The sequence below is a fragment of the Crinia signifera genome, chromosome 7 (genome assembly GCF_055691185.1).
Source record: "Crinia signifera chromosome 7, ASM5569118v1, whole genome shotgun sequence".
NCBI classification, from domain to species: Eukaryota; Metazoa; Chordata; class Amphibia; order Anura; family Myobatrachidae; genus Crinia; species Crinia signifera.
Window position 1 is genome coordinate 74,878,904 of NC_139223.1, and position 17,819 is coordinate 74,896,722.

The 17,819-nt window shown below is 44.5% G+C and overlaps 1 protein-coding gene across 2 annotated transcripts in view; it reads left to right on the top strand.

Moving 5' to 3' along the window:
• Nucleotides 1-17,819, top strand: part of TXNDC11 (thioredoxin domain containing 11) — a 94,404-nt gene that overhangs the window by 21,252 nt on the left and 55,333 nt on the right. The gene's annotated exons all lie outside the window — the stretch shown is intronic.

The following is a 17,819-nucleotide window of genomic DNA, read 5'->3' on the forward strand; positions in this document are numbered from 1 at the left end:
TCCTGTCTATTTGTTTGTAACCTGTTGTCGCCTATGGGGCATATTCTGTTAGCGAGCTGGGAGGTTCATTAAACTATAGAAGTGGTCTTTTTCTTGCAACCTCAGGAGCTGCAAGGAGGAGTGTGTGAGAAAAGCTACCATTGTGCGGTTTAATGTGCGGTCATTGCCAACCACAGCAGGGCAGAAGCTGCTGCAGCCTGTCCACCCCTGATGTGCTGCACCGGGAAAGGCTATTTAATATAAATAGCTGTTCCCAGTGTGGCCATGGGGTTTAACAGGGTGTGGATCGTTTTACAGTCATTAGGTCGAACCGTTGGGTCGATAGGGCTTTAGGTCGACATGGGTTAGGTCGTTAGTTCGACATGTTTGTTTTCTCTGTTTTTTTTACCCGAATGTTGACAGTCGACATGGACACAGTTTGCAACGGACACGCTCGCGATGCTTCGGGAATGGTGCCTCGCTGCGCTCAGCACACTTTTATTCTCACATCACGCCCTAGTGCAGGGCTGGGCAACACCCGCCCTCCAGATGTTGATGAACTACACATCCCAGGATGCTTTGCATTAGTTTTGCTATGTGGCCATGCTGAAACTGATGCAAGGCATGCTGGGATGTGTAGTTCATCAACATCTGGAGGGCCGGTGTTGCCCAGCCCTGCCCTAGTGGATGGTAGGGCATGAAATACCGCCTGTCGGCTCAAAAAACAATGAAAAAACCCATGTCGACCTAATGCATGTGTTGACCTAGACACCTGTCGACCTTCACCCATGTTGACCTAGAACCCTGTCGACCTTGTTACCTGTTGACCCAACGGTGTCGCCCTAATGACTGTCGACTGAAGTGCAGTCGACAATATGACTGTATTCCATTTATCGTTCCCCTGAATGTCTGTTTTATCACTGTGCATTGGCATAGAATAAACCAACGGTTCTCAAACTGTGGGTCCCGACCTTCTCAGCATGGGGTCGCGACTCCATGTTGGTGACCATCAGGCTGATGACTTTTCTAATCTCAGTCAGTGGTTCAAGGAGTCTGAAAAACCTGTTTAATTGTCTGTTATGTTAGACTCCTCCCATCATTTTGTGCCTCCACAATGCTGCCATATATGTGCTGTCTGCTGGCTACACACGTGATGTGATGACCTTCTGCAGTAACTTGCTGAGTCCTGTCATTATATGTATTGTATTATGGGGTCCCAGAGCAAAATTGTTTAAGGACCCCCTGGAATAAACCAATGAGTTTTTTTTTTTTTTTTGTCTGTTGGGCACAGCTTTGATTGTGTAACCATAGCAAAGGACAAATCTGGTTAAGGCAGTGGTTCCCAAACTGTGTGCCGTGGCTCCCTGGGGTGCCTCGGGACACATGCAGGGGTGCCGCGGCTTGGTGGTCTAGGACCAACTCAAATTATTAATTGTTAATTATTTATGAGCAAAACCAGTGCTGGTAGCTGGCAATCATAGAATGTGTACCAACAGAAGCAAATCCTGCCCTTTACCACATAAATGCCACTAAGAATCGCATATAAACCCAATCTAAATAAAAAAAAATTGACCTAGGTGTGCCGTGAAAAAAAGTCTGATTCTCTAGGGTGCCGTGAATCAAAAAAGATTGGGAACCCCTGCCCTAGGCAATTGCCTAGTTTGCCTATGCCTAAGGCCGGCTCTGTTCTGAGCAATATTGTTTATAATATATCTAGTGTATACGCTCAATACTGTTAACTATGTCTTCCATTGTTCAGCGGCCCCGCAGGTGTCGCTTATCTGTTCGCTAGGCGTGGAATCTGCGCAGCCTAGCGAACCAGTCTGAACCAGGCCCTAGGTTTGTCCACACATGTGGTGTCTTCAGTAAACACCTCAGTTTGGATTTGAATGCATTCAGTGCGAAGGACAAGTGGCATACCTCCCAACTGTCACGATTACAGCGGGACAGTCCCGATTTTCGGGTCCTGTCCTGCTGTCCCACCCGCGGCAGGCATTGTCCCGCTGCGGGGGGTGGCAGTTGGGAGACCCACCCAATCTAATACAATAGACGCTGTGCGCATGCGCACAGCGTCTATTCTCGTATGAAAATGAGGCTGCGGCTAATTAGCATAAACCGCGCCCTCATTTGCATATGTCCCGGGCCCTTTTCGGGGACATGGCCTAATTGCAGGGAGATATGGCCACCTCCCGTGCTTAGGCCACGCCCCCAAAATATATAGAGGGGGTGAAAAAACCTCTAAACTCAGCAGCAGCAGCACACACCTACAGCATGGGCTGTGCTGACTGCAGACACAACATGAGCTCTCACCCTGTCAGCACAGCACATGCTGTAGAGGTGTGAGCTGCTGCCTGGAAGGGGAAGGGGGGGGGGGGGGTTGGACCCCTCCAGCAAGCCCTGACCTGGGTAATTAGTACCCCCCCCCCCCCCCCTCGGCTGCCCTGTATGTAATAACAACTAAAGTGCAGGAATAATTAGGGGTAAATTTACTAAAGCTTCTAAAAATGAAAAGAGGTGATGTTGCCCAAAGCAACCAATCAGATTCTGTCTTATTTTCTAGGATGCAATAGAGAAATAATAGACATAATCTGATTGGTTGCTATGGGCAACATCACCTATTCATTTTTAGAAGCTGTAGTAAATTTGAGAGGTTATTTTGCAGCCTCGCAAGTCCACCAGGCGCCATCAAATGATTTTGCAAGCGCTCACAGATATGAGACTCCTCTGTGGTGTCTCAGATCTGTGGACGCCCTGTGCGGGAAGCGGGAGGGCAGCTGACATCCGCTTGCATTAGCAGCCTGCCTCCCACACTTGCCTCATTTGGGGAATCACCATCATGAAACACTGGGTATTCCTATGGGCGCATCCCCAGGCCCGTCGGACCCCCCCCCCCCCCGCACTGTTGTGTGTGGGCACCCAGCGTATAATCTATTCACCATGGCCGATCGCACACAGCGGCTGCACATGCCCATAAATAACTAGGCGCAGTAGCAAAAAATCACTCTCCTGCGAGTACACTCAAGGGAGCGTGTAAACTAGAGTACGCTCCTTGGTGTGTTACCATTGGGGGCAGGGGGAAGATGGTGCATAATTACACAATGACATCACAGAGCATGCTGGTGCTCAGTCACTACACTAGAGAAATACAAAACGTGCCAGGGCACCTACACAGATCTTACACCTAAATCTTAAGCCCCGTACACACGGGGGAGATATATTGCTCAGCAATATATTGCTCAGTTTCTCCTTTTCATCAGCGACCAGAGATGGTCGCTGATGAAAGGGAACCTCTGTCGGGGGTGCCGCAGAGGGAATCAGCTGGTCGCAGGAGCAAGCTGCTGTGACCAGAGATTAGAACGGGGCTGAAAACAGGAGCGGGGCACACTTCCATCACTGGCAATATGGTCGCATGCGACCATATTTCCAGCGATTTCAGCCCCTATCGCCCCCGTGTGTACACAGCTTTAGAGGTGTGTTATAATTACCTGTGATAATATCACCCTACACTACAGAGAACATTAACTAAAACGGGGATGGGGGAAACAAGAGCATGGCTACCATTATTTGAAAAAGAGGTGTAGGTATAGTTATGTTGGCTGTAATATATAGTATGATCACCAGAAAATAACAATCTATACCAGTGGTTCCCAAACTGTGTGCCTAGGCACCCTGGGGTGCCTCAGGACACTTGCAGGGGTGCCTTGGGTTGGTGGACCAAGATCAATTCATATTATTTATGGTCAATGTACCAGGCAAAACCAGTGCTTGTGGCTGCCAATCATAATGTATGTGGACAAACAGAAGCAAATCCTGCCCCTCACCACATAACTGTGACATATAAACACAATGCACTTAATTTAATATTTTATTTCTGAATTTCTCGATAAGAAGCATTTGGTCTAGGGGTGCCTTGAAAATATTTTGATGCTCAAGGGTGCCGTGATTGAAAAAAGTTTGGGAACCACTGGGTTAAGGGAATGTTTTCAACCTGGCCTGAATCTGGGTATTTTTATGCCTGAGTGCCATTTTATTTTACAGCATGGTGTGTGAGAGGTTCCTGTGATTATTTTTTAATAGGGGAAGGGAAATTGGGAGAGCAAGTGCACAAGTGTAGGGAATCTGAGTGTCCGTGACACGAATATTTGGGTCCACAAGTATTAGTAGTCAAGAAATAAAAATATCATACAAATAATCAGTGTGGAGTTGCTCCCTTGAGACTAAAATTGTCAGAGAAAGGTAAGAAGAGAAAATACTATTTTTGTTGGGGCACTCTTTTATATAAACTTTTTATTGTATTATCATCATTATATTGTGGGGTTGTGTAAGTATTGGAATTTACAATACTACACAACCCCACAATATCCTAATTATAATACAATAAAAAGTTAATTTAAGAGTGCCCCAACAAAAAGAGGGTATGTTCTCTTATTCCCTTTCTCAGGTTCCTGTGATTGTCATATAGAGTAATGTGGGAATCTATATTTTTTAATACAGCTTGTTGTAGGTTCTCCAGCCCCATGGGGGCCTCATGCTTCCTTCTTCTCTGTCAACAATACTTAATTGATGCAACAAGATTAGCTGGGTGGTGACCCCTGCAGCTGTTACGTCGTAGTAGCAGTAGTAGTAGTAGTGTCCGCAGCGCCGTACATAGTGAACAAATGACAAGGTAACGTACAGGGTGTGTTGATAAAATACAGCATAAATAGGGGTATAGCTGGTAGAACTACAATCCACATCAGTTCTGAAGTAGGTGTCGAAATTGTCGAGGAGACTGAAGATGAAGTAAAGGAAAGGAAGAACAGGGCAGGAGCCCTGGTGAGGTAAAGAGGTAGGGTGAGTACTTGAGGAAGAAGGGCCCTACTCATAAGACTTAACAGACTAAAAGGAGGTGGGTGGACGAACAAAAAACAATAGGATAAGTAGGAACAAAGGTGAACGGAGGGGTAGGGTAGGCAGGATAGGAGGAGCAAAAGAGGTTAGGAGGAGGAGGGATAGGCTAGTCGGAAGAAGTGCGTTTTGAGGGAGCGCTTGAAGGTGGTAAGGGAATCAGAAAGCCTGATGGGTGGCGGGAGGTTGTTCCAGTGTAGGGGGGCAGCGCAAGAGAAGTCTTAGACACGGGAGTGGGAGGAGGTGATTAGGTGAGAGGTCAGTCGGTGGCGGAGCGAAGAGGACAGGAGGGAGTGTGGATAGAGATCAGTGAAGAGAGGTAAGGAGCGGTGGAGGAGGAGAGAGCCTTGTAGGTGGTGGTGAGGAGTTTAAAGAGAACTCGGAAAGGAATGGGGAGACGGTGAAGAGATAGACAGAGGGGGGAGGCGGAGGTCGAGCGGCAGGAGAGGAAGATGAGCCTAGCAGCAGCGTTAAGAATGGATTGGAGAGGGGCGAGGCGGGCGAGAGGTAACACAGAGAGAAGAAAAGGCAGCATACAGATCAAGCTGGATGAGGATAGAGAAGTAGTACTGGTAGTACTGCCCCTAGTGGGAACATTATTTCCCATATACAATATAAGCAAATATAAGGGATACTAGTCTTAAGGGCCTGACAGATGGCCGAAAGATTATACTTATACAATTCTTGTTCCACCTACCCTTCACCACCACAGCAGGGCAGGAGCTGCACCAGCAGGCACAGCAAGTTTCCAACTATCCACCTAACCTTGCAACCAAAGCAGGGCAGAAGCTGCTCCAGCAGGCACAGAGTCTCCCAACTATTTACCAACACTTGCCAACCACAGCAGGGCAGAAGCTGCTGCAGCAGCCAGAGCAAGTCTCCAACTATTCACCTCAACTTCCCAACCACAGCAGGGCAGGAGCTGCTGCAGTAGGCACAGCAAGTCACTAACCTTGCCAACCACAGCAGGCACAGCAAGTCTCCAACTATCCATCTCCATTTCCCAACCACCGCAGGACAGGAGCTGCTGCAGCAGGTACAGAAGATCCCGAAAAACCCGCAGTGAATAACTAAACAATCAAGAGATTTAAAATAACTGACTGGGGATTGATCTTGCATGACGGTGTTAGATTCACAGGCCACTCTGTTTTTCAAGTTTTGTAAAGTGAAAATGTTATTCATTTAATGGACCTTTTATAGGGCTTTAATTGTCCACTTCAGGTATTCTGTTTATTGTGTTGCATTCAGAAAATCATAAGCTTTCCAGCAACATATCACAATGCATGAAAAAAAACAGAAATGGTGTGGACCCTTATGACCGCACCCTTAAGGGCTCTTCTGAATAAACCCGTCTTTGAACTTAAATCGTCCCTTAAGAAGATAAGGTAGTGTGCAATGTTTGGAGAAGATTAGTTAAACCGTTCCAGAGTTAATATTGTGGACCATCCATACACACACACACACACACACACACACACACACACACACACACACACACACACACACACACACACACACACACACACACACACACACACACACACACACACACCAACCATTCAGTTATACTTATGTAGATAACCTCTTTTCTAGAATGCTTCTTTTTTTTTTACTTTTTTGGTGACTTCAACCCTAACAAATCTTCATTTTTTTAATTACAATATTCCTATGTTTATTCCAATGATTTATAAATTGTTCTACTGCAGGGGTGGCCGGACTTTTGTAACCCGGGATCTACTTTTTGTACACTTACTTACCCGTGATCTATCGGCATCTCTTCCTTTGCAAAATATTCCCCTCCCAGTGCAATTACGGCCCTTACACATTTATGCCACACTGACGGAATTACGCAAAATTCACCTTATGCCACACTGATTGATGCAAAATTCACATTATCCTTCACGGTATGATGTAAAATTCAAATTATGATGCAACTTTATTCATATAATAATAATTATTCATTAATCATTATTTTTTGTGTTGGGTGGGGAAAGGTGTTCTCTTTACAAATGTTAGTTTATCCCAGTTGCTGCCTATGATGGAGTTTTGTGCCCCCTTAAAACTCCATCACAGGCAGCATCTGTGATGAACTTTGTAAAGAGAACACAGAACATCATATATAAAAAAAAAAAAGTGGACTGTGGAGAATGCTATTCCCTCCCCCCATATGCAGTGCACTTTGCAAACTTACTGAGCCACCTGCTACCAGCCGCTGTGACTGTCCTGTCCCGCTGCTTAGCCTCCTGCTGCCACTAAGCGCTGCTGCCTCAGTAACTCTCCCGCCGACGCTGAACCTCCTGCTAGCACTGAGAGGCTTGAACTACTGCCCCTGTAACTGTCCCGCCACCGCTGAGCCTTTCCGCTTGCTCAAACGGGTTGTATAACAGGTACTCCATACTGCAGTGCGCGGGTGACGTCACCTGTGCACCCGTGCACAGCATCTCTGGGAACGCTGAAGCCTCTGTTGTGTCAGAGGCTTTAGTGGCTTATGTGCATGTAACTTGATCGCGATCTACCCGCTGGAGCTCTGCGATCGGCCTTTTGGCCAGCCCTGTTCTACTGTATAGTCTTTACCTCCTCTTACTGGAGGCCATTCCACCCATCCACTATCCTTTCTGTTCAGTAGTTTTCTTTTTGAAGTTATCTTAATACTATATTTATCTTTTGGGTTTTTGAGACCCAAATGCATGCTTTTTTTCTTTTTTTGTCCTTAAACTGTTAGTCTACCTAAATTCTCAGTAATTTGTTTCACGCCACCTAGTGTATCTACCATATTGCATACTTTGGTGTCCTCTGTCAAAATGCATACTTTCCCTTTTGATATAATTTGCAATATCCTCATAAAAGATATTAAATAGTACTGTCCCAATACAGATCCCTGGAGTACACCACTTATGAGTTATGTGTTAAATCACCAACTAATTTATTATTTGTCGCGCCTGCATTTCCTGTCTTTTGTGCTTTTATTAGGTCACAGCGAGATTATTATTACTTTAAATGCTAGGCTCCCTCTTGGGATAATAAATGACGAGTAGAAAATGTCAGAGGCAGTAGTCAGCGGGTGGCTGTTCAATTTGTTTTTCTCTCTCTGAAGCTCAGGACATGACGTTCTCCTTTGAAAAACAATGACCAGGTACTTGCCGCAGGGGTGCATTAAAGAAGGCACTTTTAAGGACACATTTTTGTCTGTGCACGGTTAGCTAATAGATAAATAGACATTGTCCCAAAACGAGGCTAAATTCAACCCTTCCATACTAAAAGCCCATTGGATTCAATAAAGGAATACAGATTATACAAGGGATGCTATATAATCTGCCCACTAGAAGATGCTTGTATACATTGGGTATGGGTCATTTTACAGAAAATGGGCAGTTTTCAATGCTCTGGATTCACCTTTTTTTTTTTTTTTTTGCCGAATCAAGCTGTTTTCACTCCTTGCGGTCAATCTTTTCACTGAATCTGATTCGCGCTATTCAATGTTCACTGTTCGCCGAAAGTGAACAGTGAATGCCGGCCGGTTCTCCGTTTCATGCTCGCTGCAATTCGCTGGTGTATTGCAATGGGGTTTTCACTGTCATTCGCCTAGAGTGTATTCAATGCTAGGATGGAGAACTGCTTTCACCATGATTTTCACCGTTTTGCGTTGGACATCTTTATAAGGTGAACTAGAATGTGTTCTTTTAAAATAAAGGTTTTTCTTTTTCTTTTTTTTGGGTGTAAAAAAAATCTGTAATTTTATTATGTGAAGGGGCATGCTATTTGGATTCATAGGAGTGTGGTATGAGTGAAAATAAAGGGGTACAGCTATTCCTTTTAAAGTGTATGCAGTGCAAAGGAGTGATTGTGTTTTGTTGCTACAGTAGAAGACCTTTTACTAAAGGTCTGATAGACCTTGCTATGGTTAACTGGGGGTGTTTGACTTGCTAAAAGTGTACAGTACCAACTTCCTGTAACTGCCAACATTTGTATTACTAAGATTCTGCCACCACACCGTGAGCTTTCTGACAGATCACATCCGATGTAACCTTGTCAGGGAGAGCACGGCCTGGTGTGGTCATAAACAAAACATAATCCACAAAACCTGACCTGTTCGTTATATTTGAGGATTGCAATTAATAAAAATAAAAAAAAAACCTTCTTTAGTCTAGAAGTTGCACTTTCCCCACAGAGACTGCAGACCTGTCTTTCGAGAAACTACCTATGGTAAAATGACTGAAAGCAGGTTCTGGGGTCCCCATTTCATTCTGGTGTTAAAATGTCTGTCAAAATGATCCAGTAATACTATAGAGCTACTGTAATCTGAGATTTCCTGCATAGGAATGTTGTTTTGAGTGTTTAGTCTTGCTATGGAGTCTTTAATAATTCGCCAGGGACGGGTCACAAATACAGGCTTTGTCATTTGAAGGGCAAGCTGCACTGGAAAAATTCCTATTATGGTTTTTATTTTTTAAAGCCTGTAAAAAGATCAAGCAGTATTGGCATGTTGTTACGAATGTGTGTGCTCTGCAAATTATATTAAAGGGGACTTTTTATAAATCGCTTGTTTTAAAATGCATGGGAACTAAGCAGATATCATTGTGAAAATTGTTAAAAAATGTGTGTGTATATATATATATATATATATATATATATACCTACCTCTCTATATCTACTACCTCTCCTCTCGACCCTATACCCTCGCAAATAAGTAAATCTCTGTCTCCTGTGCTCATTCCAATCTTAACTAAAATCTGTAACCTCTCTTTCTCTACTGGTGTCTTTCCTTCATTGTTCAAACAAGCAGTTATTACTCCGATTCTGAAAAAACAGAATTCTGATCCAAGCTCTCTCTCAAACTACCGTCCCATTTCTCAACTTCCATGCACCTCCAAACTACTTGAAAGACTTGCTTATACTCGCCTCACACACTTTCTGAACTCGCACAACTTAATGGACCCGCATCAGTCAGGCTTTCGTGCCCAACATTCCACAGAGACAGCACTGACTAAAGTTGTGAATGATCTGGTCACTGCTAAGTCTAAAGGCCACTACTCACTACTAATTCTTCTAGATCTCTCTGCTGCTTTTGACACTGTTGACCACACACTTCTCATACAAACACTACAATCCATAGGTCTTAAAGACACAGCCCTCTCTTGGTTCTCATCCTACCTCTCTAACCGCTCCTTTAGTGTTCGTTTCTCTGATTCTACCTCCTCTTCGCAACCTCTTTCAGTTGGAGTACCTCAGGGTTCAGTTTTAGGTCCCCTGCTTTTCTCAATCTATACCTCATCTCTTGGCAAACTAATCAGCTCCTTTGGATTTCAGTATCATCTGTATGCGGATGATACTCAGCTCTACCTATCCTCCCCGGACCTGTCCCCATCTGTATTGAGCCGTGTCTCTGAATGCCTTTCTGCTGTTTCAACCTGGATGTCATCTCGCCACCTCAAACTTAATATCTCAAAAACAGAATTAATTATATTTCCGCCAATAAATAGTAGTTACCAACCTGATATCTCTATCGCTGTTGAGAAGATGACAATCACTCCTACCTCTCAAGCTCGCTGCCTAGGTGTTATCCTTGACTCAGAACTTTCCTTTGTACCCCACATTCAATCTGTCTCAAAATCATGCCACATGCACCTAAAAAACATATTTAAAATTCGCCCTTACCTTACACAAGACACTGCAAAAACTCTAATCCATGCTCTCATCATCTCACGCATTGATTATTGCAATAGTCTCCTTATTGGCCTTCCCCAATACAGACTCTCACCACTACAGTCCATTATGAATGCAGCTGCAAGGCTAATCTTCCTAGCCAGACGTTCATCGTCTGCAAAGCTACTCTGTCAGTCACTTCATTGGTTACCTGTATTCTACCGTATTCAATACAAAATTCTTTTACTTACACACAAAGCCATAAACCAAACTACACCAACATACATATCTTCTCTTATCTCAAAATATCATCCAACACGACCTCTACGCTCCTCCCAAGATCTGCGTCTCTCATCCACACTCATTACCCGTTCCCATTCCCGACTGCAGGACTTTCTTCGGGCTGCACCCACTCTGTGGAATGCCCTCCCAAGCACAATAAGACTCTCCTCCAGTCTCCAAACCTATAAGCGTTCCCTGAAGACTCATCTCTTCAGGCAAGCTTATCAAATTCCAGAACCAGTCATAGAACCTTGCATTCTGGTGGAATCGATGCAATAAAGAATACAGTATATATCCTTATGTATCAGTGCCTATTTCCCTATAGATTGTAAGCTTGCGAGCAGGGCCCTCCTACATTTTGACTGTCTGTAAATACCCTGTTTTGTTGTATCACTGTCTGCTATTGTAAAGCGCAACGGAATATGCTGCGCTATATAAGAAACTGTTAATAAATAAATAATAAATAAATATATATATATATATATATATATATATATATATATATATATATATATATATATATATATATATATATATATATATATATATATATATATATATATATAGTGTGTGTTTGCAGGTCTTGTATCATGTGGGACAAGATGCCTGGCACGGCTTAGCCTTTCTGCCACTGGTATGGATTTCCATGCTTGTGTAATTTTTATACAAGTTTAGCATCTTTGTCACTAGGCCCGTACTGCACCTATAATGGGCGGCAGCTTTTAAGTCCCGCCCCCCCCCCTTTAGCACTGCAGAAACAGTCCCTCCCGCCATCCCATGCTCCCCTCACCTAGGAGCGGCCTGACCAAAATCCGCTCCTGCCCACAGGAGCTGCTCTTGTGCCTCCGCCATCAGAGAGACTATCACACACTATGTGTTGTTACTGTGCTAGTCAGGGCAGGGTAGGAGGAGAGGCTGCAGGGATCATAACAGCCGTATCGCCACCGGGGTGACTGCCCGCACACAGGCTCCGGTCAGAGCACATGAACCTTGACCCCCAATGCGGGGGGTGGAGGGACTGCTGCAGCATGGCGGTGGTAAAAGCCGCAGAGCTGCCGGCTACACTACACTCACCTCAGTAAAGGGATATATGTCGCTCTGGGTCCACGGTCACTATGGTGCGATGCCCAGCAGCCTTTGTGTGTCCCTATGCGGCACCCTCTGTGTGTCTGTCAGGCTGCGTTCACTCAATCTACACAAAACGGTTGCACAATTTTGAATGTCACCCGCCGTGCTCACCAGTCACAGGTGGGTCTCTGGGAGTGCCTAGGGGCAGCCTGACCCCTATATCCACCCTGATTTACCCCTGACTGACTGGATTTAAACAATGCCGGTCTTCTGACTGCTGGCATCTTGACCATCAGGATTTATTTATTAACAGTTTCTTATATAGCGCATACATATTCCCCAGAAACCGTATATACCCCCAGCTGGACCTGGATCACAACATATAATAAAAACACAGTTGTGATGAGCTAAAACCGGAGATTGCAACACAAATGTGTAACTGACAAATCTAACAACAATGGGATGCTGTCATGTCACCATGGAGCAAAGTGTTTCTAGCAGCTTGTTGAATGTGTGGCATGAAGCAGTCAGGCAGTTCTGGGGTACAGGGTGCGTTCTACAAAGCTGTATCTACTAATAAAGTAGCCACTGAGAAATATCAGAAATATCGTATTTACATCAGTCCTTCTATATCTTTTCTCAAACACGATAAAACACACATCACCACAGTAGTGATGTAACCAATTATATGTGCTACAGAGTGTAACCAATGTATAAATCAGCTTGACCTGTCCAGCAGTGACACATGTCATTCATTGGAATTTAATGATGATATAGTATAGTGGTTCTGGGATGAGTGGTGCAAAGTAGTAAAGGAATGCTTTATATGAATTCCTGAAATCCTCGCTCATGGTCCCTGTTATTCTAAATGACGGAAATGGATAAATACGCATCAGTTGTACCAAACTGATGTTTCTTATGTACTAATAATGTAATAAAGCGAATGAGATTGTATCTGCTGTTGCTTATGGATGAAGATGTCAGTCCTGTCCTATCATCCTAATGCTCCTGGGAAAGACTACCCTGATCCTAATGAGACTGGGAAAACAAAGTTATGTGCGCAGGATGTTTAGAGAAGCGGTTCTCCTGTACACTGTCACGCCTGACCGTGAGGTGCTGGCGCATTGTCTGCCTGGAAATTAATGCTTATATAGAGTTAGCTGCCCCTAGCCAACATGGCAACCATGAGTGATCTGATGGGATTTACATTACTAATGCTGTGGGAGAAATTTACTAAAATGGGACTTCTATTTCACATGGGATGTTGCTGTGCAATCAATAGGAGAAGGTGCTAAATAAATAAGTAGATTCTGTTTGATTGCCCATTTGAAATGGAACTCCCATCTTGGTAAATCCCCCTCCCCCCGTGTGTGTGTACATACAGTTGTGACCAATGTACATCTAGCCTCTTTTAATGTTAAACAGCCCTGCTAGACTGTTTAGCTACGGGCATACAAAATACTGCATTGGTCACATTCTAAATATAGGCATGCTGCTTACAATGTTAATCATCAGAAGCTGCTTGTGCGTCCTGTTTGCTGTGTTTTGCGAATAACGAAAAAAGGTATTTAAAAATATGCCTGTCGCTACTGAGTCACATGGAGCTCCCGTGTTACGTCTAATGCGACTTGCAGCACACGTATGATAGATGTATGTGAACACATCTGCATATATTTTTTTCGTGTTGTGTGCATATGTACTAATTTCTCCTTTTTCTAGAAATGTTTTCTTATTTAAAAATAGCATGACTTCATTTGCTTTCTTTGTACTTTTATTTTATTTTTTATATCCTTTAGCACTTCCCACATTATATTTCACTTTTTCTTTTGTCCTAAAATTGAGTGCTCCGTCTTACCACTCCCACGTGTATTTATTTATGTTTTGTGCTCTCATAAAATGCTTTTCATGCATTTGTCATTTGTCCTTTCACTAATCCGCATCTGAACTGTTCTTTTATTTGATGCTCTTTATTGAGCTATGAATGATAATGATTGTGACTGTTCTAATATGAGCACAATTATAAATGCATTCAGGGACAAACCGTATATTTGTTAAAAAATAATGATATTTCTAAATTGAAAAGATTATTTGCATTTACTAAGCCATGAGCAAGATAAGATTATGGGGGTTATTCAGGTTGATTCGCAAGGTTAGAGTTAATGTCTGCTGTCGTCCCCCCCCCCCCCCCCCGCGCATACTCACAACAATTTTTTCCTTCAAGATAATTATTTCCTTGTAATCTAGCAATGAAGGCAACCATCACTGTGGTAATAAGTGGAAAAAACTCCATATACATTACAAATAGCCGCTCAGGCCACAGAGTACAATGTAAATATGAATTTACAAAGATGCGAACGTGTAGGTTACGAGCTAATTGCTGTTGCTGGTAAGAGATTTTGTGTTTTCCCTTAACAGCCCCCCCACCATGTTAGTTGGACAGGCTGAGTCCTAGTTTGCCAGGTTATCCTCCATGTAACTTTGGAAAACTATGCAGATAGAATTATGTCTGTGCTCTGCTCTTTGCTCTATGATGGTCGATGTTCCTTCTCCCTGGGAGGGTTTCAGCTCTTACGTTGTATGCGCTAAGATGGAGATTTTCCTTAATGCCTGATATACAGTAGATGCCCTGTCCAGTCTGACTGGCAGGTGTGATTTGATTGGTTTACTGGCTTTATTTTTCCCTGGGAACAGAATAAGGTAATCTTTACCTAGAACGGCGCCCACGATTTTGATCTTGGGCATCGCAAGGTAAAAAATTGCGTCGATGCGTCAAAAAAATCGCATGCGATGCGACCGACGCGATTACCGCGATTTTACATAGGGAACAATGTTAAATGGCCCACAGACCCCAAATAGCCACCCTGAAGTGTGAAATGGCCCCCCCAATTGTTAACGCCACCCCACGATCAACGTGAACCCGAAGCGTGGCGAGCGCAGCGGTACACGTCCTTCGACCTTTTCATACCCCCACTATCCACGTCAGCGTGGAGTTGAGAATAGAAAGTGTGGCGAGCGCAGCGAGCGGACGCGGATACCTTCACAGGTATCCGTGTCCCCTCGCAGGCTTCACAGGTATCCGCTGCGCTCGCCACGCTTCGGGCTCGATGGCTCGCTGCGCTCGCCACACTTTCTATTCTCAACTCCACGCCGTCGTGGATAGTGGGGGTATGAAAAGGTCGAAAGACGCGTACCGCTGCCCCTCGCTGCGCTCGCCACGCTTCTGGGTTAACGTTGATCGTGGGGTGGCGTTAACAATTGGGGGGGCCAATTCACACTTCAGGGTGGCTATTTGGGGTCTGTGGGCCATTTAACATTGTTCCCTATGTAAAATCGGGTCAATTGGGCCATTTAACATTGTTCCCTATGTAAAATCACGGTGGTCGCATCGCATGTGATTTTTTGGCCGCATGCGATGCGACCGACGCGATTTACATTTTACATGCATTTCTATGTAAAATCGCGGCCATCGCATTATAATGGCATGCGATGTACATGCGATGCCCACGATGGGCGCCGTTCTAGGTAAAGAGTACCCAGAATAATACTCCTTTTTACACCAAACCAATTTCCTGGGTTATTACCAGGTCGACCCGGGTCAGGCCTCTGTGTAAATGGCCTCCCTAAAAATAACCCCGGTCAAAGGACCCAGCAATTTAGCAGGAAATGCTCACATCTGTGAGAGGTGTTTAGAATATCAGCTAAAAATGCCATCATCGCTCACATTTGTTAAAAATATATTTAAAGAAAAAATATAAGATAAACATGACAGCCATTGTGATGAATAAAAAATGGTTACTTGCCAATTTTCACACCTGTTTTGACAACTTCACTCGGCACTCAAAGGGTTAACACTGGTAAGACCCGTGTTCAGGATCAATGTAACCTGGGTCACCGGGAACCCGTTTACAGCGGTGGGAAAGCCCATACCTCCTAACAGCAACGCGCTGTGGTCAGTCTGCAGGTTGAGGGACAGGGTGTGCAGAGTCTCCGCTGCTGTCTGCCATGTTATGTAGACTGCAGTGGTGCTAGGGTGAAGGTGAGACAGAGACTGAGGGCACTCTAGCAGCGGCTTTCCCGAGCGCTGGGCTTGTCTTTAGCTTAGAGATGATGTCATCCCCAAGTGCCGGCCTTCAAGACACTGTACCCATATGCAGTGTGAAAGGGATTTTGGTGTAAAAGCAGTATAAATAATTGTGGTTTTTAGACCTTGAGATTCCTAACTACTGCAAGGGATGTAAAGTTCCTGTACTGCTAGTTCTATTAGAAGAGCAAAATTCCTTTTTTATTTTTTTATATCTTGTGCTTTAGAGTGACCCTTACTAATGAAAATCCATTACACATTATTGCAGTACTCGTTGCTTGAACAGTAATTTCTCGATTGGGATTTGTGGATCCCATTAGTCTAGCAGTACATATTAAACTGGGTTGTTCAGATGGCTACAACTTACAATGCAAGGGTACCTGGTGTATCTGTACACCCCGATATGTCCTTTTCTCCCTCCTCTGTCTATCCACCCTCTTTACCCTTATACATTACATTATATGTCCTCCTCCCCTTCAGCAGCTGACACAGGGAGTTCTCGCTCACTCGCTGGGTACAGGATCATAAAGTGCGGTTGTGCTATTGCCTGCAACTGCCTATTGCACTACTATAGGCACACGGTAACTTATAACTTAGTGGGCTGATGTAGTTTGATTGCTCTTAAGTCAGCGGTTCCCAACCCTTTTTTCTCTCAGGTACCCCTTAATTAGGCTTTTCATTTATTAGTACCCCTCCTCTCAACTTGAAGTCTTCGCAGTACTCAGGAGTGGAAGTGAGCATTATTCTTGTCCTTATATTAAGGAGTAGCGGAGGAGTAGTGGGTGTACAGGAATCGTGTCCCTCTGTGTCTGGCCGCTGGCTGTGTACTCCGGAGTTCCCATTAACGCCTGTAGGATTAATGCTGCTGCTTCTTCCACACATGTCAGATGAACACTGATGTCCGTGGGCAGCGCAGGTAGCTCCCAGTGGATTGCTGGTCAGACAAAAGCACAAGAAGACACTGAAGACAGAACTGGAAGTAGCGCAACTTGATTTGTCTGCATGGCAGTGGGAGACTTCTTCCACCATCGGGAGACTACTTCTTCCACCATTACCAATATTCTTTTTAAGTACCCCCAAGTGGTCTGCAGAGTACCCCCAGGTTGGGAACCGCTAGCTTAAGTCATTAGCTTCTTTACCAGGAAGAATGTAGTATGGACTGTAAGCTTATACACTTGAATATAAACTATTGGTGATATTCTAATCTGTTACTCTCTGTAATATTGGAGTACTGTATCTTCCACTACTCAAGTTGCATTTTCAATCTGTGACCATTCTTCTTTAACTACAGAGTCCACCTATTTAAGGAATTCTCCTGCTGACTGAATGACATGTCCTTCCTCCCACAGAATTCTGACCTCTGTACTCCCATAGATGTTTTTCCCATTTTAGCATCTGTGCCTGCTAGACTTGTCTGTTTTATGCAACCCATTGTGTTTCTTGGAATTGCTGTTTCTTGATTTGCGAAATCTTATATTATTTAACATTGCCTGCTTGTATTTAGCATATCATGTAATTCTGTACTAGAAATGAAACATCCCTGCACAAAGCCTAGCATTTGAACCCTGTGTACACTGACCTAGGATCTCAGACAAACTACGAACAACATTTAGGGGGTATTCAATCGGCGTTGTGCTCCCGCAGCCATCTCCCGACGGGGGAGATGGCTGCGGGGCCCTATTCAATGCTGTCTTCCCTGACAGCATTGAACAGGGGTTCTCGGCGGAACGAGCCCGAAATCACAAGCTGTTGGGCTCGTTCTGCCGAGAAAAGCCGGAAATAGGCGAGCTCCCGGCCGGAGCTCGTCTATTTCCGTCCTCAGCTCGCGACCACGCCCCCTTCTCGCCGCTCGGCGGCCGGGACATTGAATCCCGACTGC